The sequence below is a fragment of the Octopus sinensis genome, linkage group LG3, assembly GCF_006345805.1.
Source record: "Octopus sinensis linkage group LG3, ASM634580v1, whole genome shotgun sequence".
NCBI classification, from domain to species: Eukaryota; Metazoa; Mollusca; class Cephalopoda; order Octopoda; family Octopodidae; genus Octopus; species Octopus sinensis.
Window position 1 is genome coordinate 96102677 of NC_042999.1, and position 26842 is coordinate 96129518.

At 34.5% G+C, this 26842-nt stretch overlaps 1 protein-coding gene across 19 annotated transcripts in view; it reads left to right on the forward strand.

Annotated features, from left to right (window-relative positions):
- The window catches only part of LOC115209155, a 1103332-nt gene that overhangs the window by 922347 nt on the left and 154143 nt on the right, over nt 1–26842 (forward strand). The gene's annotated exons all lie outside the window — the stretch shown is intronic.

Genomic DNA, 26842 nt, shown 5'->3' on the forward strand with positions numbered 1-26842 from the left:
CACTTGCTAATCATCATCATCATCATCATCGTTTAACGTCCGCTTTCCATGCTAGCATGGGTTAGACGGTTCAACTGGGGTCTGGGAAGCCCGAAGGCTGCACCAGGCCAGCCAGATCTGGCAGTGTTTCTACAGCTGGATGCCCTTCCTAATGCCAACCACTCCTTGAGTGTAGTGGTTGCTTTTTATGTGCCATCGACACAGGTGCCAAACAAGGCTGGTGAACGGCCACGCTCGGATGGTGCTTTTTACGTGCCTCCAGCACGGAGGCCAGGCGAGGCTGGCAATGGCCACGATTGAATGGTGTTTGTTATGTGCCACCAGCACAGAGGCCAGTTGATGCAGTGCTGGCTACAGCCACGTTCGGATGGTTCTCTTATGTGCCACCGGCACTGGTAACACAACTACAAATTCCATTGATGTTGATTGATTTTGATTTTTTGATTCTCACTTGCCTCAACAGGTCTTCACAAGTAGAGTTATGTGTCCCAAGAAGGAAGGTATGCACCGGTGGACTGACTACGTCCCAGGTAGGGGCCACGGGTTATGGCCTCACTTGTCCTGCCGGGTCTTCTCTAATGATGTAAGGTTTGAAGAAGTCGTAGAGTTTTGAGGTGATTGAATTGCTAATGGCCCACTGATAAAGTTTACCTAAAAAGGAGCTAATATTGTGAGAACAAATACAAGCTGAGAATACAAAAAGTCCACTAAATCTACTTAAATTAGCAGCAAAGATTATTGCTAAAGGCTTGGCACTTAGAGGTCAGTCTGCAAGGTTTTGTTGATAACAGTCTTAATCATGAATGTGATGTAAGGGAACATTACAGGGAGTTCCCTTTCTACACTGAGATGTATAATGAGATGATATAAGCATCAAATAATTTTGGATATTTTCTTCACCTTCTCAAGTTGATGTTGATAATGATATGTTAGAAAATAGTGTCCCTCATCCTCCTAGTAACTTGCATTCCACAACCACCACCTCTCAAACAACAGTCAAAATTTTTTGTACCTTATCATAATATGATTCCTATTTATCCCCTAACACATTTCTCTTCAAGTACTTTTATGCATTTTGTATGTGTATGTATATATATATATATTGTGTGTATATAAACACACTAATATTAAAAATACTTCTTGTGAACGTGACCTGGGCATTACTGTCAGCAGCTATTTGCACTGGGCAAAGCATGTCTCTAAAATTGTCAAGAAGGCCAAAGGCATCTTGCATTCATTCAGCAAGAGCTTTGTCAGCTGCTCTCCAACTATCTATTTAAGGCTGTATATGGCTATGGTGCAGCCACACTTGGAATTTGTATCACCAGTCTGGAACCCCTATCTTATTCAGAACATTGACCTCCTGAAACTGTTCAGAGACATGCAACCAAGCAAATACTCTCCATCAGGCATCTACCATACTCTGAATGCCTTGCCTCCCTGAGCATGGAAATGTTGAAGCTCCAACATCTGCAACTGACTTGGTAAACACCCACAAAATTATCAACCATCGTGCCAACAACAACCTTGAGCACCTTTTTGAATTCCATTGTCTAACATGCATAGGAATGCCTACAAGTTAGAAAATAGCACAGCTCCCATGGCTTTCAGAAACAGTTTTTACAATCAGAGTTGCTGAAGCATGGATAAACTACCTGCGTCAATTGTTAGCTGCTGAGATATTGCATCCTTTAAAACTTCCATGCTTCCTGAAATTCGCCAAGACTACACCTGATATCCCTTGCTCCATACATATACACACATGTATATCATGACTCATACACTGTTCACTTTCCTGACATTTGTTCATTATTCTGTGTACTACATGTACCTTTCATAAGTTGTAGTGCACCTGAGCACTATACATAATTATTATTATTATTATAAAATCATCATTTAATGTCCACATTTCATGCTACATATTGGACAGTTCAACAGAATCTATTGAGCCAGAGGACTGTGTTGAGCTGAAGTGGATGTCCTTCCTAATGCTAATCACTTACAGTGTTCTAGGTGCTTTCTTCATGACACCACCTCACCAAGTAACTCATAGAGCAAGACCCCTTGACTGAATGGAGGTTAGTATCAAGGATGTGACTTTGTGCCAGGAGCTGAAAGGCAAAATTATGATCGAGAGACAAGAACAAGTGTCTTCCTGTGGAGGAAATACATGGCTGCTCAAGTGGGAAAGAAAGAGAAGATGATGGTGAGGAAGTATCAGTTCATACACTAGTACAAGAATGTAAGTATAATCAAGGATCAAGAAGTGCAAGCAGCTAAGTTTTTAAAAGTGTAAAAGATGAGCGACAGATGGTTATAGGTGGAGATAGATATGAATGCAGTGAATGAATAACATGCATGGAAACATGGTCAATGTTGAATATCAGTTTGGCAGGGAAAATAAAAATAGGTTAGGGAGGAGATAAGTGATTACACAGAAGTTGGGTGGAGAGTAGCTGTATAATAAAGCTGTAGTTGGATGAGAAATAGGGGGCTGATGTGAAGTGAGAGAGAGAGAGAGAGATGCATATTGACTAATGGGAATCAGAGGTGTATGAGAGTGGATACGGTGAGTGACATACGAAGATGCTGGCAGTGGTGGTTGTTGTTGATGGCAGATATAAGAAGCTACTCAGGAGAAATGGCCATTCAGTGGAAAATAAAGTAGTAAGGAATGATATTGAGAATGTGGGATGGATGACGAAAGGAAGTGGCTCCAAGGTAAGGTATAACTTGTAACACAAAATATGTGCAGTTCTACCCCCATCTCTCCCCACCTCTCTCTCTCTCTCTCTCTCATATATATATATATATATATATATATATATATATATATATATATATATATATATATATATATACTAGCAATGGCCATGAGAAAAGCAGGATATTTGTAAATTGAGGTGAACACTTCAGACACACATAGATCTCATCAGCTTGCATACCCTATGGTATGACTTGGTAATATTTTACGGAACCCCGCTGCAAGGACAACAGTCAAGCTCCACCATAATAGCAGTATTGTTTCTAATATCCCTTGGTAACCTATCTAGAGCTTCTAGTGCACCACGGTGTGCCATTGTGCATTCATCCCAGACAGTAAGTGTAGTTTGGAGCAGAACCTCTGCCATCAGTGTTCATTTTGAAATATTGCACATTTGGGCATCGCTGAAGTGAGTTTTTTTGAGCACAAATAGAGGCAGTTTTCTTTGCAGCCCTTGTTTGTGGGGATAAATAAGAATGTCTTTGTTTTGGTGGTATGGCTGAAAAGAGCAAACAATTAAGAAACATATAAGATGGAAGACAGCAATTTCAAGTTGTGCAGTGTATTATTTCAATTTTTAGTAAAGAATGAAGATATGTGGAAAAATTCATGTCAACTTGTATACCATTATTATGAGAAGAAGTGGTAAACTCTGAATGATTTGGTTGTGTTCTCTGTTGATAAGCATAATGCATTCTTTTAGCTGATATATTGTGGAGTGGATTACTGGCATCATGGAAATTATTGTTTGTCAAGAAGTGAAGGGGGAGAGTACAATTTGCATGAAAGTGATTTATGTTCTGAGGAAGGATCACAAACTACGTACTGTTTCATGGAATAAAAAGGGGTTAATATGATTTTTGCCCAGAAATTACATTTTCAAAATTATAATTTCCCCCCCTCCCCACCGAAATTTGCTAATAATTAGCTGTTCTTCAAATTTTGTTTTTTTATGCACATGGAAAAATACAGAGATTACGAATCTGAGAAATATAATTTGTTTTTAAAAGTTTAATTTTTCTGAAAGCAATGCTGAGTTCCCCATCAACAACCTGCTTTCAGGTGAAATGCAAATCTCCTGTATGGAAAACATAGGAATGTGAGTAAATTGAGGATGGGGGTATACAATTGTCATCTTGGACATGCTAGAAACAACAGGTAATGGACAGAATTTCTGAGATAACTTCCTTATAAGTTTAAATGGAAGATCAGGTTTTGAAATATGCTCATCATAAACAGGAATGACAGAATAGGAAAAGGTAATTTCCATAAGATTTGAGCTGTAATTTAGCACACAGCAAGAAATAACATAATTCATACAGAACTTTAACTCTGTGTGTGTGCCAAAGGAAGTTATTTTTGCTTACCATTTTTAATTCCAAAAGAAGGAAATGAAGTTTGTGAAATTGTAAACATGTTGACAGCATAAGGTCTCCATACATTATAAAGAGAAACTGGAAGAGAGAGATAGTACCTAATTCTATGCATCCCTGAAACATGGGACAAAAGTGAAAATGACCTGAAAATTGTGTGATCTGATCTTATTTCTGGGGTTCTCAGCATCCCCTCCTCTCCTGCTTTCCCCCTCTCTTTGTGCTAGCTTTCTTACACTTTCACCTATAGAACCTACATACAATATCAACTTTCTGCTGGCTTTCTTTCACTTTCAACTATAGGACGTACATAAAGTATGAAACATCAGCATTTCTCACTCACCTGCTATCCCTGTCTTTCATCTTCTCCAATAGAAACTTGTTTTCTGTTTCTTTCTCTTGTTTCTCTGTCTTTTTCTCTTTCTGTGTTTCTCTTGCTCATTCATAAAAATTTATTTCTTTATACTTTGAAGAGAGCAGAAATTGAGAGAAAAGAGAAAGCAAAAAGGCAAGAGGGAGTAGAAAGAGAAGGGGATGAGAAAGTGAAAGATGTATGTACATGTATATGAAATGGACGTGTGTGTGCGAGGGAGAGAAAGGGAGAAAGAAAGTGAGAGAGAGAGAGTTAGTGAGTGAAGGTGTGTGTCGTGATGATGTATGTCTTTGAAGGTACACTCTCATATAGAAAATGTGACATCATTGTCATCATATAAAATGTTTACAATAGTTAACTTATGGAATAGATTATAATGTTAAATTTTTGTAATGCAAATATGTGAATGAAAATAAAGTTTATTTGGTAGCTGAAACAGTACTGAATCTTTTGATACCCATACATCAAAATTGGTAACTCGGTTTTGGAATGCATAAGGAACATACATACACACACACAAACTCTCTTTTATAGGTATATAGATATATATATATATATATATATATGCACACACATACACATTCATAAATATATATAAATATCAAATTGGATTACAAATTGTCAAGGTCTTTTTTAGTAAATGCTGATGGTTGGTTTAAAGCATTGTTAAACGTTTCAGCCTATTTTTTTCAAGAGGTCTGATGGATTTGTAATGCTTTTAATTCAATTCTTAGACATCACATAGGCCACCTCTGTATCTTGTTTCATAGACTCACTTTAGATGATCATAACAGGATTTCAAATCATTTATGTCAAGAGACTTTTGCAGATCAGCAATTCTTTCATTCCACAGAGCTTTGATCCACCTTTTTTTTTAAATGTTGGTGTAAGCTTGCTTGTTTTAGTAGATGCTTTCTTTTCGCACTATGACTTGGAAAAGACATGTAGCTCATATCATCAGCATTAGATTACTTTTATTTTGGAGATTTTGTGTGCTGAATTCAGTTTGGCCTGAGCTTTCATTCTAGGATCTTTGAGATTTTTGCATTGAGGGTGACCTTGGTTTCACCTCTTTAATTGGCTGATGCCTTTACTGAATTTAGCTCACTGCAATTTATGATCTGACTGAAGGAATGCAAGAGTCAGTTTGATTGATTTCTTGTCACATTGACACATTGGCAAACAATTATAAGATCAAGTTCAGGCTAATATTTATTGTGCGGATCTTTTCAAGCACTTTCATATTTGTTTCATTCCAAACACCATAAATATATATAATTTTGTTCCATGTCATATGATTTGACCCAACTCTGACAATGAGAAGGGAAAGCGATCATTACAGCAGCAGCGTTTCTCTGTGGAAGAAAGGTAAGGAAGAGTGGATGATCACTGTAGAGATTGGGTAGGATTGAGGGCGTGGATGTAGTGAATGGTAGTATACACAAGTGCTGAGAGAGGTAGGTGTGTATGGTGAGAATAAGAGGTGTATAGTGCTGGAAAAGGAGAGATAATCTGATGGCCCAGAAGGGTGATCAATGTAAAAATTTGGGTGGAGAATACAGTATTAAGAATGAGGGATGGATATCAAATGAAAAAGTTCAAATGAGAAAAGTAAGTTGTTTTGCTGAAAAGCAGGTGAAGGATACAGTTCTGCTGACATTGTATCAGCTACAGTCTTGGATGTTGTTATACACTGTGCTTCTTTGCATTGTAGCTTTTGAATGATATCACCCAACTGACTAGGTGGGCAGGCCAGCATTTGCCCTGAATAGAATGCTTGTCCATCACAGAGCTATGCATTTATAGCTGAGTGGACTAATTAAAGCAGTATAAAATGTAATATATTTATATATTATCCTCATTTAATGTCTGTTATCCATACTGGCATGGGTTGGATGGTGTGACCAGAGCTGGCAAGCTGGAGGGCTGCACCAGACTCCAGACTGTGGTATTTCCCAAATAACTGTTGTCGCTGAGATACCAACATCAAACTATATCTCCGCATAGCCTTCCTCAACCAATCACAGCCCACCTTACAGTAATAGCAATCAACTTTTCTCATTCAAATTTAAAATGGCTGAAGATTATCATCATGCTTGAAACTCCGAAGTACCATGAATTTGAATCAAACTGTTTTGATCCATATATATGCATGCTTGTGTGTTTGTATGCATATATATGTGCATTTTTAAAATATTTACACTTACATATGCTTACATTCATGCAATTTCTTTTCTTTATTTAGTCAGAACACCTTGAAATATTTGTTTAAGTCCCTTTTACATCTGCATTAAAACTTCTCAAAAGCTGACTGAGTATCATCTTCTCATGGTTGATAAAATCATGTCAAATACTAGTCAAGTACTAGTGTTGATTATGTTGACTACTTCCTCTCTTCTGAAAATATGGATTTGTTCCTATGTTAGGAAACTTACTATAGCTACTTTACATATATAAAACACATTTTAGTTATTATTGTGTGCTACCATCTATGCTTATAACTGACTTCCTTCTCTGCATAGTTACATTATCAGGACTCTTTGTTGTCACTTTGATTCTCATGGATTTTTTTTTATCTTTATGCTGTCCAACCTTTTGATCATTCATTGCAATCCTCTTCAGCAGTATGAATGAAGATAGCATCACTTTGATTCATTTTTTTGTGAATACTAATTCCATTTATTTAATTCTGAAAGAAAATGTAATCTTAGATATTACATCAGATAGTTTATTTATCTCTAAAAGGATGTCTCATCCAGTCAAATTTCTTAGAACATATGGTTGAGCTTGAGTATTGTTAGTTTTGTTTTATAACCATATACTTACATTTTTCAAGTATCTAAGTTTCATGTGTGTGTGTGTATAGTCACAACATTGCTGTGTGCTACAGTTTCCTTCCCAACACATGGTTTCAAGTTGAGTCTCACTGCATGCTACCTTGGATAAATGTCTTCTACTATAGTCCCAGGTCAACCAAAGCCTTGTGAGTGGGTTTGGTAGATGGAAACTGAAAGAAACTCATTGTATATGTGTAGATATATATGTGCGTGTGTCTTTGTGTTTGTATTTGTTCTCTACCACTGCTTGTTTATGTCCCATGACTTAGTAGTTTGGCATAGGAGACCAAGAGAGTAAGTGCCAGAATCTTTTTTAAATAAGTACTGGAGTTGGTTTGTTTGACTAAAAACACCTTTCTAAGTGGTATCTCTGCATGGTTGCAATCCAGTGATTGAAACAAGTAAACGATAAAATATATGAATGAATTACTTCTTGTATGTAATAAAATTCAGTGATTTCTGGCATTTCGGTTGCTCTATATATGAAATAGATTTAGTATAATGTGTATTCAATCAATTGTCCCGAGTCACCATTTCGTTTCTAGCTAAACACCATTCTATACAGAATGCAGTAATGCTTTTATGTAAAATACTTTGCAATCTTCAATCATCCGGTGTAACAGTAGTTTGAAACATGACTTTCTGCTTCAAATTACTTTATCAAAATGAAAATATCCACTGTGCTTATATGTTCATATATGTGCATACAACTGTTCATATATTTATATGAAGAAGGAAGAAATGTATATTTCATTGAAGTCCCATCAAAAACTATGTTGTATGTGTTTAAAATAATATTAACTTTAATGTGATGTATGATTGTGGTGATTTTAGTTATGAAATAATACTATCTTTGTTTCTGTTATTATATTCAACTTTTGCTTTACTTCACTGAAATTAGTTGAATGAATCTTTAAAGTACAACTTTAGTTACAGACTCTGGAAATGGATGAGGGCAATGGGAGTAATTTATATTAATGAGGAGGATGACAATGAGTGTTCTTCTAAAAAGTGGAATAATAGTAGTTTGACTACATTGCCATACATTTTCTTGTCCTGCTTTTTTGTGTATGCGGTACAATATATATATTGCATAGTTGCACACACTATTATGGTATGAAGAGTGATGTTTATTAAGTTTTTGTAGTTTGTCATAGATATTGCTTGACTATGTTGTTGTGTCCACCCCAACCAAATATAATTATACAGAGAAGTGTGTGTGGAATATATTCAAAGTCTAGCACTATTATTTAGCTGTAAAATGTTTAAAAGTTACTTAATACAAACTCTCTAAATGTTTAAATATTTGGCATAAAGTGTTTTCTCTCTCATGAATAAATTTCCTCTAGAAAAAATAGCAAAAATGTGAATGATAAACAGCTAATAGAAAGATATTTTACTATTTGCAACTTTACAAAAATATTGCAAAAGCATTTCTGTCATTATTATGGCAATATACAAAAATATTCTAAATTATAAACATAAATTGTTTTTTATTAAATTTGTAATACTATTTCATAAAAATTCTGGTTAATTTTATGGTCCATAGTTAAGGAAATTGTTAAATATTAATATATGGGAAACATAAATGTAAAAGGAGCCATTTTCTTTACTAGAATTATCTGTTCTCATTTCAGTTTCAATCTTCAAAGCAATGAGTTGATAGAAACATTGGATAGATTTGTTTCTTTAACATTGTTATGTTCATTGAAGATTATTCTTCTTGAATGATTTTATGCAAATGGTATTTGAGATATTGAATAGGTGGAGATACTTAATTGGAAAAGTCTACAAAATATTCAATATTTCCTCTCAGACTACTAAATATATCCATATTATAAATGTTGAAGTTAATAAATAAAAAGAAAATGTGTAAAATTTAAAGATTTTCACACCACCCTCAGCTGGTAAACATCTACTCTAAGACAAACATAAAATGAAACATTTTTAAAATATCGAGCTGCAGTATCCTCTTGTCAGTTACTATAGCATCACTTTTTGTTGATATTAATGAAATATATATTTCACAAACACTAAGCACATGCATGTACAATTATTATGTGTGTTTATAAAAAGTGCTTCTTTTATAATTAGTGTATCTGCAGTGGATATTTGGCATAGTGTAAATATATAAAGAAAAGAAATTTCATTTCGGGCAGTTTCATTTGTGTTAAATATACTTCATGAAGGGTTTAATATTTTAAATATTCAGAACTATAAAATTTAGATTGAATTATCAAGTACTTGTGGTTTAAATTAGATGCTATTTTTGGGTATATAGAAGATTGTGACATAAAGTGAAACTAATGAAAACCTGTAAATTAATGCACAAGTTCTTGAAATTTCTAATTTGATATATAGTTTCACATTAGAATTCAGTTTAACATCATTTATTTTACACTTTCAAAACACCTTTAAAATCAAACTGAAAAATTCATCAGGGTGTATATCAGTTCTGTTTGATCTTCTAATGTCTTCACAACAAACAACCAAGTATACAAAATAGTGCACTACACACAATCGTGGATTGTACATAGATCACATGCAAAAACCATCTACAGAATGAAACAGAAGTCTCAAACTGAAAGAACACTTGAACATGCAGGAACATGGTATATTACTGCAATGAGCTTCAGTCCTCACAGTACCTGCCACTTCATGAAAAATGATCTCCAAACACCCACACATTTATACAACACACCAGAACACTACTTTTGTAGCATCCTTAAAACAATCTATGGAAAACCAAAATGAGTATAAAGAACACATACACAAATAAATAGCAGCAATACCATTAGACTCAAATCAGGTGCTAGGATGCACACCACCAGTAACATATGCATAGGACTAGCAACTGTTTTGCTTTGACCAAACCCACCTTTCCACTGCCAGAATCTATGGTTATATTAAAATCTACCGGAGAGTGTGCAAAATGTCCAGACTGTTACACTGCACCACATGCAATTCTTTATCTTGGATTCCTTACACTTGTATAGTTCTGAGCAGGAGAGACAGTTTTAAGGATGCTGCTGTAATAGTGTTTTGGGGTGTTGTATATGTGTCTGGATGTTTGGAGATGAGATTTTATATGGTGGCATGTACTGTAAATGTTGAAGTTCACTGCACTAATACACTGTGGTCTTGCATGTTCAAGTGTTCTTTCATTATTAGATTTTTGTTTTGTTGTGTAGATGAATTATGCATGTGGGTGATATACTATCCAGGATTATGCAAAGTGCAATGTTAGATTCTTCAATATCATCCTTAACTAAATGTAAACATGGCATAACCATGAAAATTTATATGTGGTTCAGGCCTAACCATTCTGCTGACTACCAGCATGCCAAAGAACTATTTGATCAGAATTGATCTGGAGTTACACAGCAACAGTACTGCAACTGAAAAGTTTGATATATGTACAAACTGAGCTCTTTAATTAAGCTTTACTTTAGTAAGAAACAAATGAAGCTTATTAATATGGTTATCTAGTTTGTGAAGAGATTATCAAAAGTATATTTTGTGTTATAATCTTAATTTTATTTTGTGTGTATATACACACACACATACGCATGCGTGCGTGCACACACACACGCACATACATACACAGACACACACAAAATGAAAATATATACATACAGATACTTGCTCACACACAATCTTCTAGATGTTGTTATCTGTCTTCTGTAGTATATGTAATATTTTAAGTTATATAGTGGCACAGAGAGAACAAGATCAGCTATTTTAATTGAACTACATTCAGTGTTTCAGTATACATCTTCCTAATTTTTACAGGCTCACTAAACTTCTAATCAACTAATAAATCTACTCTGTGTTTCTTTCCCTGCAGGCAGTACATGAGTTGGACATGTAAGGCTGACTCTTGACCTCTTCACAGATTTCTCACACTTGCTTTTCCTTGCTGGATCTCACTGCTGTGACTATTTCACATCTCAGTCACCTCAATTTTACAACTTAGAGTCTGCTTGCCATGTTCTCTTCTCTGATGATCTGATCACATGCCACAAAGTTTCAGCAGATTAGGAGGTATCTCACAGAGATGGGGTCTGATTGAAACTCTGCTCAATGAGTCACCTAGCAAGACCTGAGAATATACCAACAAATGGTGAATGCAGTAATACACTGCAATGATGTGAAAACCCCACCCCTAACTTGAACTGTGTTTCTTCAGAGTTCTAAAGCCATGATTAATTCATTTTTGTGACTGTTTTTCATAGGATTGGACTAACATAAATATGACCAACTTTGTCCTTAAGTTCTATTCAGCTGATTCAAGCGTTTAATTCATGACTTAAGTGTTTACGAAAACTGCTTCATTCATAGCACCCAAAAGACAGTTCATATATTGCAACTTATTTGATTTAATATTTCTCATGTTTATGGTCATTACTTGATGTCTTTGTTGAAATGAATTACAAATTGTTTTTTGTTGCTTTAATTGAACCTGTTATCAATATAGTTACAAGCCTACATTGGTGTTTTCTCTTATCTAGTGTTTAATAGTTCTTCATACAACTCCCAAGTTGACTATACTGCTGTTAATTATTCCCAGAATTCAAAATGATTGCATTGCAGTTTATGATATAGTTAATAATTCTATTATGACACTGCTGTGATTTGAGACAGAAGATGTGTAAAAACCTTTAATTGATCACTTAAGAAACCTCTAACTAATTGTTTAAATTGTAAAACAATATTTGCAGTTTTCAACAAAGCAATAACCAAAACTACCTGGAATAACTGTAGTTATACAATAAAGAGGAAAAATTGTATTTATAATGTAGTCATGCATACATTCACTCTTCTAAGTAGGTAAATAATGTATGGCTAAAGTTATATTTTGGGTTTTCTTTTTTCAAATAGCATGAATAGATATGTGAGTGTTATTCATAGAAATATTTGTGAATAAACACACATTCATATAAATATCTGTATATCAATATGTGTTAATTTCATGAATATTTTTTGTTAGATATAATGTTCTTAACAATTTTAATATTAAACATTCTATTGATATTCACAAATATATTTCCATTACTTTTCAATATAAACTATTTTAATTGTTTTGTCTTGTTCTATTTTATCATTATTGATATTGCAGCAGTTTACTATAAATATGTTTTCTTATATAACCCAAACTCTTCCCAGTCATGTAACCCACCTCTAGTAATATCCACTTGGCATTTGCTTATGAGAGTATTAGTATGTGAATATTTATTCTTTGTTTATATCTATGTTATAAATGTTACATATATGTATATAGTGATGTCATTGGTCTAATGTTCCTGCCTACCACTCACTAGAAATAAGTTTGGTAGATACTGAATTCCTCTCAATATCTCTCACTTTTGTGAGAAGTGAGAAGTTATCATCATTTTCTAACAGGTAATGGTCAGTTTAACTATGGAAATAAATTAACATTTGAACATGTATATCATCCTTATCATGCTAATGTAGATTATGTATATCAGGAAAATAATAATTGATCTGTATCATGCTAAAGGATCAAAATATCAAAAGTTGTTTATGCAATAAAATACTTTTTACAAGTTTGGGGGGTTGGCATGGGTGTCTGTCGTCGGATGAGGTTCTATATCGACTTCGCTTGCCTCAACCGGTCTTTGTGTCCAAGGGAGGAAAGGCATTCATAAGTGGGCTGGGCTCACTTGTCCTGCCTGGTCTTCTCACGTACAGAATATTTCCAAAGGTCTCAGTCTCTGGTCATTTCCTCAGTGAGGCCTAAAGTTCGAAGGTCGTGCTTCACCACCTCGTCCCAGGTTTTCCTGGGTCTACCTCTTCCACGGGTTCCCTCAACTGCTAGGGATTGGCACTTTCTCACACACCTATCTTCATCCATTCTCGCCACATGACCATACCAGCGCAATCGTCTCTCTTGCACACCACAACTGATGCTTCTTAGGTACAACATTTCCCTCAAGGTGCTAACGCTCTGTCGAGTATGTACACTGACATTACACATCCATCGGAGCATACTGGCTTCATTCCTCACGAGCTTACGCATGTCCTCAGCAGTCACGGCCCATGTTTCGCTGCCATGTAGCATGGCTGTTCGTACACACGCATCATACAGTCTGCCTTTTACTCTGAGCGAGAGGCCTTTAGTCACCAGCAGAGGTAAGAGCTCCCTAAACTTTGCCCAGGCTATTCTTATTCTAGCAGTTACACTTTCAGCGCACCCACCCCCACTACTGACTTGGTCACCTAGATAACGGAAGCTATCAACTACTTCTAGTTTTTCCCCCTGGAAAGTGACGGAAGTTGTTTTCTGCAGATTTTCGGAGGTTAATGCTCCCGAGCATCTGCCACATACAAAAACTATCTTCCCAGTTAGCCTACCTTTGACATTGCTGCACCTCTTATGTGTCCATAGCTTACACTGGGTACATCTTATAGAGTTTCTACCTACACCTTTTCTACAGATCGAGCAGGGCCATCTTCCTGAAGATATTTGTGGATTGTCTACCTTTCTACTTATTAGTACTTTGGTTTTAGCTAGGTTGACTCTAAGGCCCCTTGATTCTAAACCCTCCTTCCACACCTGGAACTTCTCCTCCAGTTCTGATAGTGACTCAGCAATAAGAGCAAGGTCGTCAGCGTAGAGGAGCTCCCAGGGACAGCCTGTCTTGAATTCCTCCGTAATTGCCTGGAGTACTATGATAAATAGGAGGGGGCTGAGTACTGAACCCTGGTGGACCCCAACCTCTACTTTGGAATATCCATATTTCCCTTCTTTTGTTAGTTTTAGTAAATATGTGTGGAAGATATCAGTTTTTAGTTACTGTTCTGCTGTCATACTAATGAAGTCCAGCTGCTATTTTTTAATGGAAAATTTAATTTTATACTCAAATATGTACCCTTGACTAGATGTACTTTTACTTGATTGTATGTATAGTAACTTTAATGTACAAAAAAATTTTAACTACTTTGGAATTATAGAAAATGTCTTAAAATTTTTCAAGAATCAAACTGCCTATATTATACATGTCGCTTTTTTTCATGTTGCTTCAGTCTTCTCTGATCTTAGTAAAAAAAAAAAATTTGAATGATTGCTTTCAAATAATGCATTATCATACAAAAGTAACAATTAAAATATATTTATAGAAATGTAGAAACTTCATAAAATCTGGTTAAATTTGAGCTGCTTAAGGAAATGTAATCCATAAAAGAAGCATGGATTTCATTAATCTTTGAATAATTTCAACTTTCAAGATAATATAATTAAGAGAAAGATCTAAATTCCCAAACATTTTCTTAATGTTTTTCTCAGTTTCAATCAATATAAATAAAATCTCTGTGTATTGAATGAATGCACAGTAAGTGGAGTGGTATGAAAATGAAAGGAGTACAATGTTGGCAATAAATATTTCACTTGCTGGGATACTTTGAAAGTTGTAAAATAAAAATAAGAAAACAATGGTTATCTGAATTGCCATCACCTTGATGTGAGGTTATATTAGTCTCAAGAGAATGACCATGGGATATGATGTGAGGTTATATTAGTCTCAAGAGAGCAGCCACAGGAGGTGATTTAACCACAAAGAACTAAACATCAGCTAAACATTATTTTGATGAAACTACTCATATGGAACTCTCTCTTTTTAACATTTTATGAGCTTACTTTGCTTTCAGCCATCTTTATTCACTGTAATATAATCAATACTATCAATAGAAAGATAAGCACAGTCAAATGGGATATAACCAGAATAGGAGGAACTATTCATCTTCCTACAATACTTCAACCTGAAACTCAACAAAATCAGATTTCAATCTATCATTGAAAGAGGCTGGCTTTAGAATGTACTGCCACACCCTGTTCATATCATAATTTCATCAAATTATTTAGGCTTCAATTTATAAATTTGTTTAAAATTTATCTTGCATCTAAATATAATATTGTTTTGGTTATATCTTGCATAGTGTAGAACAGTATTGATATTTTAATCTGTCATAGTAATAATTTCAATAGTTAGCAATAAGAAAAGCCTCAAGAATTACTGTCTGTGCCATACAAGAACACTGGTGAAAGAAACATTGTATTCAGTTAGTTTGTAACTATAATAAAGATGTTACTTTCACTACTTCTTTGTAACTTTCAATCAGGAAAGTGTGTGAAAAGAGTAACCAACTCTTTATCACAAGTAAGAGCTATTCAAAACTGCTACAATTATTGTGTGTGCATAGAAATTTCCATGTAACTAATGTTGTAGATCAAGCTTGAGCTTTGTTTTTTTCTTCTTGTACATAACTTCAGGAGGAAAATAATGGAACTTAATTTTATTTTAAGCGTTTTAAAAGTAAACTAAAAAATTATTCCTTTGCTGACAAAAAAGAGGAAAATAGTTTCCAGATCATGAGGTAATATCACTGATCACTTAATTAGCATTGTTGATGTAAGTCCTGTAATGAGCATATTCAAGTCTAGTAGTGTAGTCCCACAGTAAAATGTTTATCCATGCAGAGCAGCACTTGCAAGATGTTGTCTGTCTTCAGAGGCTTACTTCATCTGAATTACCAAGGCTCTCTAATTGACCTGGTGACTATTAGGTTGAATCCATGTTATAGCAAGCATGGGAAGTATGCAATGCTGCTGTATAAATATTATATCTTTTTCATTCTCTTCCTCTTCTTACTTTTTTGTTATTTTTGCAATGCTTTTACATTAAAGACTGCATTTACTCATTGGTATTCCTGTATTGAATCTTCTAGAACTATTGTAGGTAATGCTGTAATTCAGGTGTTTCCTGGCCAGATGTAATCTCTTTAGATACTGTTATACTTACTGACATTTCTATCATTTGATTCTTTCTGAAAGTCACATTCAGGCATTTGATGAGAATCTTATATTTTAAGGAGCTCTTATACTTAAGATATGGGATTCTTGTTGGTTAGTGTGACAGTATATCTACTGGACTGTGGATGTCCTTTATGTATGGCAGTTGATTATTGTAGAACATCAGTCAAATTCTGTAGTGAAGTATTCTTAGAGGTTTTATTTTTGATACCCCAGCATAGCCAATCGGATGAGTGAAACAAGTAAAAGATAAATAAATGCTAATAGTTGTTGTTGGCTACAGAAGATATTGTTATGAACAATGTTTTACATACTTTTACCACTTGGACTCCCTTTCCAGTTTGACAATGTAGTTGTTCAATTTTTGAGAGTGTTTTGGATGTATAGGGATAATAAAACTTCTAGCCTTATCATCTTGTTGTACCAGTATGATGCCAAATACAACAGGATTGGCATCAGCATAGTATCTTTTATTTGGAGTGTAACCTAATGCATTGTTTGTATTAAAATGTTTTCTCTTCTTTACTTCTCCACTAAATCCCACTCTTTCTTCTCTCTTTCTCTACTATATCTGTCATTTTTGCTAAATGTTGCATGAAATTACCAAGAAAGTTGAGTAGGCCCCAAACACTTTTTTAATAGTTATTGTTGTTGGACATTTAAAGTGAATCTCAGCAACCAATCTTATTCTCTTGTTAACTCCTTGATTTGAAACAATACTGCTAAAGTATTCTGCCTTACACCAAAAGTACATTTCTTATCATACGAGGGGCGTTCAATAAGTAATGCCCCTGACCCACTTCCCATAGCAGTAGAGCAACGAAACTTGGAACAGTTATTAGTCTTTTTCTACATAGGAACCACCCAGAGTTACGCATTTCTCCCATCGTTTGATGCAGCTCTGAAGACCGTTTTTGTAGAAGACCCCAGCTTGGTCCTCCAACCACGACGTGACTTCAGAAATCAAGGCTGCATCATCTGGGAAACGCTTTCCTTTCAAAAATCAACTTCATGGCTGGAAGAGGTGAAAATCAGAGGGTGCAAGGTCAGGAGAGTAGGGGGGATGGGGGATGAGTTCATAGCCGCACGCCTGTGCTTCTGATCTGGCGACACGCGAGTTGTGGATCAGAGCGTTGTCCTGCAGGAGGAGGATGCCTTTGCTGATCTTGCCCCGCCTCTTAATTTCCTCAAAAGTGAAGCATAATAGACTCCTGTAATTGTGGCACCCTTTGCCAGGAAATCTGTCTTCACTACTCCGTCCTGGTCCCAGAAGACTGTAAGCATGACCTTGCCAGCGGAGGGCTGCACCCTTGCCTTCTTTGGAGGAGGTGAGTCACAGTGCTTCCACTGCATTGACTGGGCTTTGGTCTCTAGATCATAGTGATGGACCCAGGTTTTATCCTATGCAATCAGTCTTTTGAAAAATTTTGACTCATCTTCTTGGCACATCTCCAAATTCATCCACGAGCAATCGACGCGTTCTTGCTTCTAGAAAGGTGTGAGCAGCCTGGGAATCCATCTGGCAGACACCTTTTGCATATGCAAATGGTCATGAATGATAGTTTCCATAGACCCGGTACTAATCTTGACCTCATGGGCTATTTGGCGAATAGTTATGCGTCGATCTTCCAAAATGGCAGCCTCAACTTGACAGACATATGCCTCATCAATGGCAGAATGGGGCGACCAGATCTGGGAGCTGTTTCCACAGAGTTCCGACCATGTTTGAATTCACGATGCCAGCGTTTTACAAGGTCATATGATGGGGCATCATCACCATAAGTTACTTTCATTTCATCAAAAGTCTCCCGTGGTGTGCGTCCTTTCAAATACAAAAACCGGATCACTGCTCGACACTCAACATGCTCCATTTCACACTTGACTCAGTTCAAACACCTGTAAATCGGAAACCACAATTAGTTCAGAGCTGTAATTTGACACTTAATCTATAGAGATATAAATAATTACACATGCAAAATTTCAGCTAGATCAAACAACTGCAAGTGGGTCAGAGGCATTACTTATTGAACGCCCCTCGTAAGAATTTTTTAAACTTTCAAGACAATGTGAAACAATTCTGTTTTTGTAGTGGGAGTAGGACATCTTGAAACACATACATGAAGATATATAAAGCCTTTGACTTTTACTATTGAAAAGTGTGTTTCTACTCAATATTTACATGCTATTATTTGTAAATCTTTTAGTGTGCTCCAAGATACTGCAAAAAGAAAAAAAAGAATTAGTTCAAACTCTCTCAAAACTTTATAAAATTCTTATGACATCAACAACATACAATTGTTGCTGGTAAGAATAGTTTCTAAAATGTATAGAGAAGGATTACTTTGTATTATGGTAGAATGCCAGTCATGTCTACATTAGCTGTGGGTTTGTATCCCACAGGCAGCCTTTGACTTTTTGCATCCAAAAAAGTTTTATGACCCAACATGTACTTGCTATTATTTATAGCTTTATATCTATACTTCAAGATATATCTATACTTCAAGAGAAAAGAATTAGTTCTCACCTTGTGATTTAATGTTGCATAATATTGTTAAGCAATAATTTGATGTCATATCATGTTTTTGGTGGGGTTCTTTTGCTTATTTTATTTTATTTTATTTATCTGTGACAGACTACACTGCAATCTTCATTATTATTTATGTTAGATTCAGATTTTTAAAAAAACTGCTAATGATTTCCTGAAAGTGTTCAAATGATGAGTAAACTTCAAGAACAAGCATTTGTCCTTATGCACTCTATTAGAAGAAGTAAATTTTCTTATATGATTCAATTACATATGTAAATTATCTTGACAATAGCTCATATTATATGCTAGTTTTGAAAAAAGCATAATAAATTCAAAATTTTTCAGTGAATCATCAGTTGTAGGTAGTGGATATGTCTCCTTTAGATACTATATTTACTGTGTGTAACACAAATACAAATCAATACAGCCATTTTTCTTTGGTGCAACAAACAATGGTGAAATTCATATTGTGGAGCCATCAATTTTCTCATTGATATCCAATTTTAACAAACACTTAATTTCTTCTGCTTGTTTCTTCACATGAAATAGTATTTGCTTCAAAAGTTGTTTTATAGGTTTTGCCTTTGAATATTTCAGAGAGCACTTTAGTAATTGAATAATCTTTTAATATTGAGAATGTATATTTTAATTAAGCAAAATGAAGAAGCTGTTTCACAAAACCGTGAAACAACTATCAGTCATAGATTTAGTAGCATATATTGTCTGAGTATTGCAACTTAAGCCAATTTTGAGTGTGACATGAATGATCATAAGTAAAAATTGAGATGCACTTGAACCATCAATGACTATCTTGGTTTCACATGACTGAATAATTATTTCAGTGTTGTTTTAATTATTTCAATTAAGGTACAAAAGACAACTTCAGATATGATTCTGTACTAAACATTCTTGATATATATATATATATATATATATATATATATATATATATATATATAGATTCTCTCATAACTACTTCAAGTAGTGAGAAACTTACACTTTGTTGAGGTGGTGACAATAAGACAAAAACAATTCTAGTAGAATGATGTGTTATTCTTTCAATACAAATACAGTAACACATCCCTTTGCTAAATGCTTCATTTAATTTCTATCTGTTCTTCTCATCTCATTGATAAAATTATAATGATAATGATGTTATATTATTTCAATTATATTTTATGATCTTCTGTCAATTAGAACTAATTTGTATAAAAACAAAAAAACTCAAAAACATTACATCAATCACAGTTTCTAACTAGTTTGTCAATTCTCCATCAGAGGAATGCCCAGAAAGTAAAATTATGTTAGACAATGTCAATTGATTTCAATTTTTAAATCTAATCATTTTTGCTTTTCTTCAAAACAGTATAGGACAACATTGACTATTCAAATATTTAAGGTATCTGTTGTTAGCCAAACTGTATGGAATGTAAAAGGGATTCACTATTATATGACTTCCACACTGTACTCTGCACAAACAAAAGCTAAATAATTTTACACTTGACCTATGTGAAGTACATTAAATGCAGGATGTGGAATCTATGATTTGTTCCTTGGTGTTTGATGACTATCATGGTGCAGCCAGAGTTATTGAATAATAAAATCAAATCAACATAACATTTTCAGGTGAAGAAACTTATGATAAACTTGTTTCATCATCATCATCATCATCATTCAACATCTGCTTTCCATGCTGGCATGGGTTGGACAGTGTGACTGACGACTGGCAAGCCAGATGGCTGCACCAGGCTCCAATCTGATCTTGCAGAGTTTCTACAGCTGGATGCCCTTCCTAACGCCAACCACTCCGAGAGTGTAGTGGGTGCTTTTACATGCCACTGGCACGAGGGCAGTCAGGCGGTCCTGGCAACAGCCACGCTCAAATGATGTTTTTTACATACCACCTGCACAGGAGCCAGTCCAGCGGCACTGGCAACAGTCTCACTCGAATGTTGTTTGCACTGATAAATTATTTGTGTCTTGACAATTTCTTTTACTGCATTTCATTTACATCTTTATTGGTACTGATATCATCTTGTAATTGATCTTGTCACCATTTTCAATATTTCCCATGATATGAATTTCTAATACAAACATATTTTGAGCTGACCATTATAAATTTCGTTGGGAAAAAGCAACACTCTGATTGTCATTTTCAACAAGATCAACCAGAATTGTAATGTTTGTGAGGACAGGTGAAAAATAATGCTAATTCCACCCTATCAGAGTAGTCATTCATTCAGAATAAGGCACTTGGCTACTAAAATCAGGAGACCAAAAACTCAAAAACTCAAAACTAAATCATGTCCTGTAAAGAAATGAAGATATAAAAGTATTGTTGATAATCTAAAGAAGATAATTATATGTGGTGAAGCTTCAGGATAACAAAGAATTTAAGAGTTCTATCCAGAAGATAAGTTTATTGAAGTGTGTGTGTGTGTGCATGTGTGTATTTGTGTTGTTCTTTAAGTAAAAATGCTGCTGTTATTTAGATTACTTAAATGGCTATAATTTGTATTGTTTATTAGGATAATCTGTTATAAACTGAAACTGATCATGTTTCTATTACTCATTATTTTTGGTGCAACTATTATTTACAATACCATACAAAAGAATCTGCTTATAATATGTAATGTAAACAATAATTGTAATTGATATTATTAGCATTGCCCACTCACAGATGTAAAATACTCATTCACATAAGCAGGCACATGTGCACATATGCACACGCATACACACATGCACGCACACACACACACACACACACACGCACACTTCTTCAAATCTATCCCTGTACAGGTTTTGAACGTGATGCTAATTTACAATACTAGAGTTAACTTTATTTTGATATGTTGTTGTAGGGTTTTATACAAACTTATAATTTTAAATGTTTCAAACATCTGAAATTGAACTTTTCACTTCTCTAGGGGATGAAAGTTAGAAAAGGATTTACATATGTATTGTATTAGTAAAAAATTTTGCAATATTTTGCTAAATTATTTGTTTTATTCATCAAGTTACAACAAAAGCAGCCTAGCATTCAAGGTAGACTCATTATGTTGCACTGTCTGAAGCTACCTTTCTGCCAGTCCGTTGATCCTACACTGATATTGGTTCTTGTCTTTCAAGGTGAAGAACTCCTTCACTGAAGCTTTCACTTCCTCTTGTTTGATGAAGCATTGTCAGTGCAGGATATGAGCCATGGATCAGAACAAGTAATCTGAGGGAGCTAGGTTTGGATTATATGCTGGGTTTGGCATGAGTTTGATTCCCTCAAGTTCCTGGAGCTTATTCTAGGTTGACTCAGTTGCATTAGGACATGTGCTGTCTTGCTGCAGAAGAGTTCACTTTCTTTTAACTAATGCTGTATATTTTTGCCAATAGTGGCATACAGCCACTCCAGTTGTTTGCAATGTAAGTTGGTATTGATGGTTCAACTATCCAGAACAAACTCATAGTGAGTTATCCTCTCATAATTCTACCAGATGCAGAGCATCACCTTGTCTTCAAAACATCTATGTTTGATGACAGGTTCCGGAAGTTGGTCCTTGCTTAACAATTTCTTATGCAAATTAGGATTGTGGAAAAATATCTCCCTCAGATTATTACTTATTCTGGTCCATGGCTCACTACACTCCTGATGCTTTATCAATCAAGAGGAGGTGGAAACTTCAGTGAAGGAATTTTCCACTTCAAAGGACAAGAACTGGTATCAGCATGGGATCAAAGAACTGACAGAAAGGTGGCTTTAGATGGTACAACACAATGGTGTCTAATTTGAATGCTAGGCTGCTTTTGTTGTAACTTGATGAATAAAGCAGATAAGCTACCAAAACAATGCAAAACTTTTGATTCAACACAATGATATTCGGTCAAACAAAAGAAATTTATTGAATGAGTGAAATATTAAAGAACATGGAAATTTTATGTAAGACCTTTCATGATTGGTACTCAGCTTAGTTTAAGTTTTCCTTGTTATTGTGAATTAACTAGGAATGTAGGTTATATGATGGAGTCACAAGATGATGAAATGGGAAGGTTCATTAAAAAGAAATTAAATAGGGAAAAGAAATTAATATAGAAGCATTTACAAGAATAAAACAAATGAAGAGAGGTGTAATGAGACTAATGAAAGGCTGAGGTGAATAAATCAAACAAAAAAGCTTGAGTGGTAGCTGGCTAGGGAGCAGGGCTAAAATGAGAAACAGAGTAATGAAGAGCAAGAAAAGATAAGAAGAATATAGAGAAAGGAAATTAGTCAGCCAATAACAAATTTGGTGATGGTGAGGAAATGATTTGACTAAATAATTGGAATACAGAGAGCAGGATGAAAACTGAAGAGGAAGAAAATAAAAAAATTACATGAAATTCATGTATAAATTAACTGCCAAGTAAAAAGAAAAACAAACAGATATTGGAAATCATTTGTATGGCATGTATCTCATTAGAGAATTTTCTTCTATGAATAACATCCATTTGTGGGAAGAAAACAAACTTGCTTTTGTAGCATTTCAACTCTATATAAATGTAAATTTCTGAAAAATGGTATGTTACAACAGTCTTAACAATCTTTGATTGTCAAGACACCATTCTTAGGATTTGTTTTCATAACACTTTATGGAAGTTATTTATCGTATATTTGTTTGCTATAATGGCAGACATGATGACGTAAGAAAATTCATTACCTCAACTGGAATAACTTTATTTATCATATTAATATTCATTGAATGAAAATGCATAAACAGCTTAAGATCTTGTTAAATCTTGCTTAAACAATGCATTGTCTTGAAAAACAGTGCTTAATTCCTCTTTTCCATATCTTTAATGCTTCCTTCAGATATCATCTTTAGTATTTATCTAGATATTGTATGCACTGGTTATCTTGTTATGAGCTCAACTATGCCTTATAAACTTCGTTTCCATTTGAGTCATTTCAGTTGAGTTATTCCCCACAATTTTCAGTAATATCCAATAACATAAAAAGGAATCTACCAGAACAACTTGCCCACAAATTTCAAAATTTAAAGTCTTTCCTGCTGATTGAATGTTCCATCATTTTCATGGAATGCCTTAGGAATAATATAAAAGTAATGAAAAGGAGACAATTGAGTAACTAATTGAAATATTTGAAATATCTTTTTGCTGTAAAGTAGGAATTGTATTTTTACAAAAGATTTGGAATTTCTTTTGACTTGAGTAAATGTTTGTGTGTCACAATCTTTGTACAAGACATGTATAGAATTAACTAAGCAAGTTATATTCTATGATATAACATTAATAACTCTACTTGTGGGTGACAGAATTATTTTTGTGTTTTCAAAATAAAGTCAGTTGATTTTCGACTCATTCCTTTCGAAAAAAAAAAAAAGCTGTAGTCGTGTGCTATGCTTGATTCATTTTACCATACTATAACTAATGTGTGACTTCTCATTATTGTAAGAAACCATTTAAATCTCTTATAGTTCACATCTTTAATGTTTAACTATAAAATTAAATGGAAGGCATAATCTATTAGACACGTAAGGTATTATTTGTAAAATAATTTGACTGATAAACTAAAGAATGAAATTGAAGACATAATCTATATTATCCTGCTACAGTTCATATATGTAATGCTTAAATATGGAGTGAAATTGAAGACATGATCATTTATACATAATATTTTTACTGTTCAAAAGATGACATAAACTTTGAAAGAAAACTGTTGACAGTTTATTACAAATTCAGTATTATTCTGTAAAAACTTTGACTGGTAAAGAAAAGGATGAAATTGAAGATGCAATCTACCATAAACACAGTATTTATATTATTTGTATTATTCATATTTCAATTAGCTAATAAATATATTTTTTTATTTTAAATTTAGTGTGATTTATGTATTAGTATTATATTTCATAAAGATTAATTATTAGCAACAAAAGCAGTCTTATTACCAGAAGTAATCTTTATAACCAACCTAACATGGACGTATTATTAGAACACCGAATATTGCATTATTAGCCTTGAGAGATCCTCTCTTATAGGTACTTGGTGCATAAAAGTACACACATAGATCATAACTGACAAGTATTGTCAGTCATGGTCACGGGAATTCCCATATCACTTGATTTTGGTCTACTGGACCTCATCAGTTGGAGTACTGGTTGCCTGTTAAATTTCACTGCCATACAGTGCTCATGACAGATGATTCTTGTCTGCTATGATCTACATATTTTATACTTTGAGTATCAAAAATCAGTGAAGCAACTACTGAACTTTGTTCATTGGAGACATGGGTTCAGCTATATTTACTGATATGAAATTAAGGATGCAGTACAACATACTCAGATTTTCATGTTACCAATGGATATATGAAGAGAAGTAAGCCTTTATTTTCTCATACGTAATTGTATGTGGCTCTTTCTGGTATGCATACACTTTTTGGCATAAAGATAACAAATGTAGATAACTCTCAAGGCAGAAAAGATGATGAGTGCATTACAAAGAATATAGTTTTCAAAAATCTCATCTAAGACTGTACTTTTAGTACTACTGATGTGGACTTCACACTATCTCAAGAATCAAATACTCAAGAAAAAATACAGTTTTGAAAGAAATTATGAACTTCATGGTTCTCAGTAAACTTTTCAAAATAATAGCAGAATTGCTGCTGGCACTTCTAATTTACTATTATCAAAACTATTATTATGATAGTAATGGTTACAGATTCGGTGGAATATTTTTGGAAACATTCTACAGAGGATTAAATCTGGAAATATGAAGGAAATAATTAAGAAAAATTAGAGCCTGCAATACTGTAATCAATGACAGAATTTTCAAGATTGATAGGGAAAGTTCATTGTAATCAGTAATAACAGCAGCACTATGATATTTCTTTTAGTGTGAATGTAAATATACCTACTATCTACTATCATCCTGCCATATCCTTTTCTGTGCTGCCAGCCATTAATCCTTCTCCCTCTGGTCATTCATTATTGACATCCAACACTTTCTCATACCATTGCCTGTCTATTATTATCCATCACTTGATCTTTCTTATGCCAGCCAACATGTAATTGTTATTACTGTCTCTCTTCCATTACTCTCCTAGCATTACCTCTTACCTCTCTTCCACACTGTATCCTCTGTTACCCTCACCTCTCGGTTTGATTCTTTCATCATATCTTTTCCCCCTCTTACCCGCTCACCTTATTCCTGCTTTTAATACTCTCCTATTCACCCTTTGTAGGTCACAGTCACAAAGTTGAGGAGGCTCTTTAGACTTGTAGAGGACATTACAATCTTACCTGTGATGGTACCATAATAAAATGTGTCCAGTACACTTTGTAAAGTGATTGATGTTTAAAGAAGTACACACTATCATAGAAACGATGCTAAATGGGGATATGTGAACTTGACTCATCAAGCAAAGTGGTACTCCCCCCCCCCCCAGATAAGTCCTGACTTTGACCATGAAAGAAACCTGCCCAGCCCATGCAAAGTTTTTTCTCATTTTCACAGTTGTTTCTCTCTTGCTTTTCTATATATATTATGTGTGTATAAATATATGAATGAACACATGAATTTACACATGCATTATGGAATTATGCTGAACCTGCCTTAAGAAATGATATCTTTAATCAAAGTTCTAATTACATGCTCTAGTTTTATAAAATCAGATCATTAAGGTTTATAAACTTCACTTTGCAAAATAAACTTTTTGTTTCATTTCTCAGATGTATATAATAACTACTTAGTATTTTACCGCAGTTCAATTTAATGTTATTCAATACAAATAAAATAGGAAACGAAAATGAAAATAGCAACACATAAAAAAATATTGGTTTCAAATTTTGACTCAAGCCCACAGTTCTGCAGGAGGGGATAAGTTGATTACTTCAACCCCAGTGCCCAGCTGGCACTTATTTTATTGATCCTGAAAGGATGAATGGCAAGACAACCTCAGTTGAATTTGAACTGGGAACATAAAGATAGACAAAATGCTGCTAAGCATTTTGCCCAGTATGCTAACAATTCTGCCAGACCACCATCTTAACACATTAAATAATACTGGTTTTAAATTTTGGCAAAAGCCAGCAATTTTGGGGAGGGGTAAGCCCATTACATCAACACCAGTGCTCAATTGGTACTTATTTTAT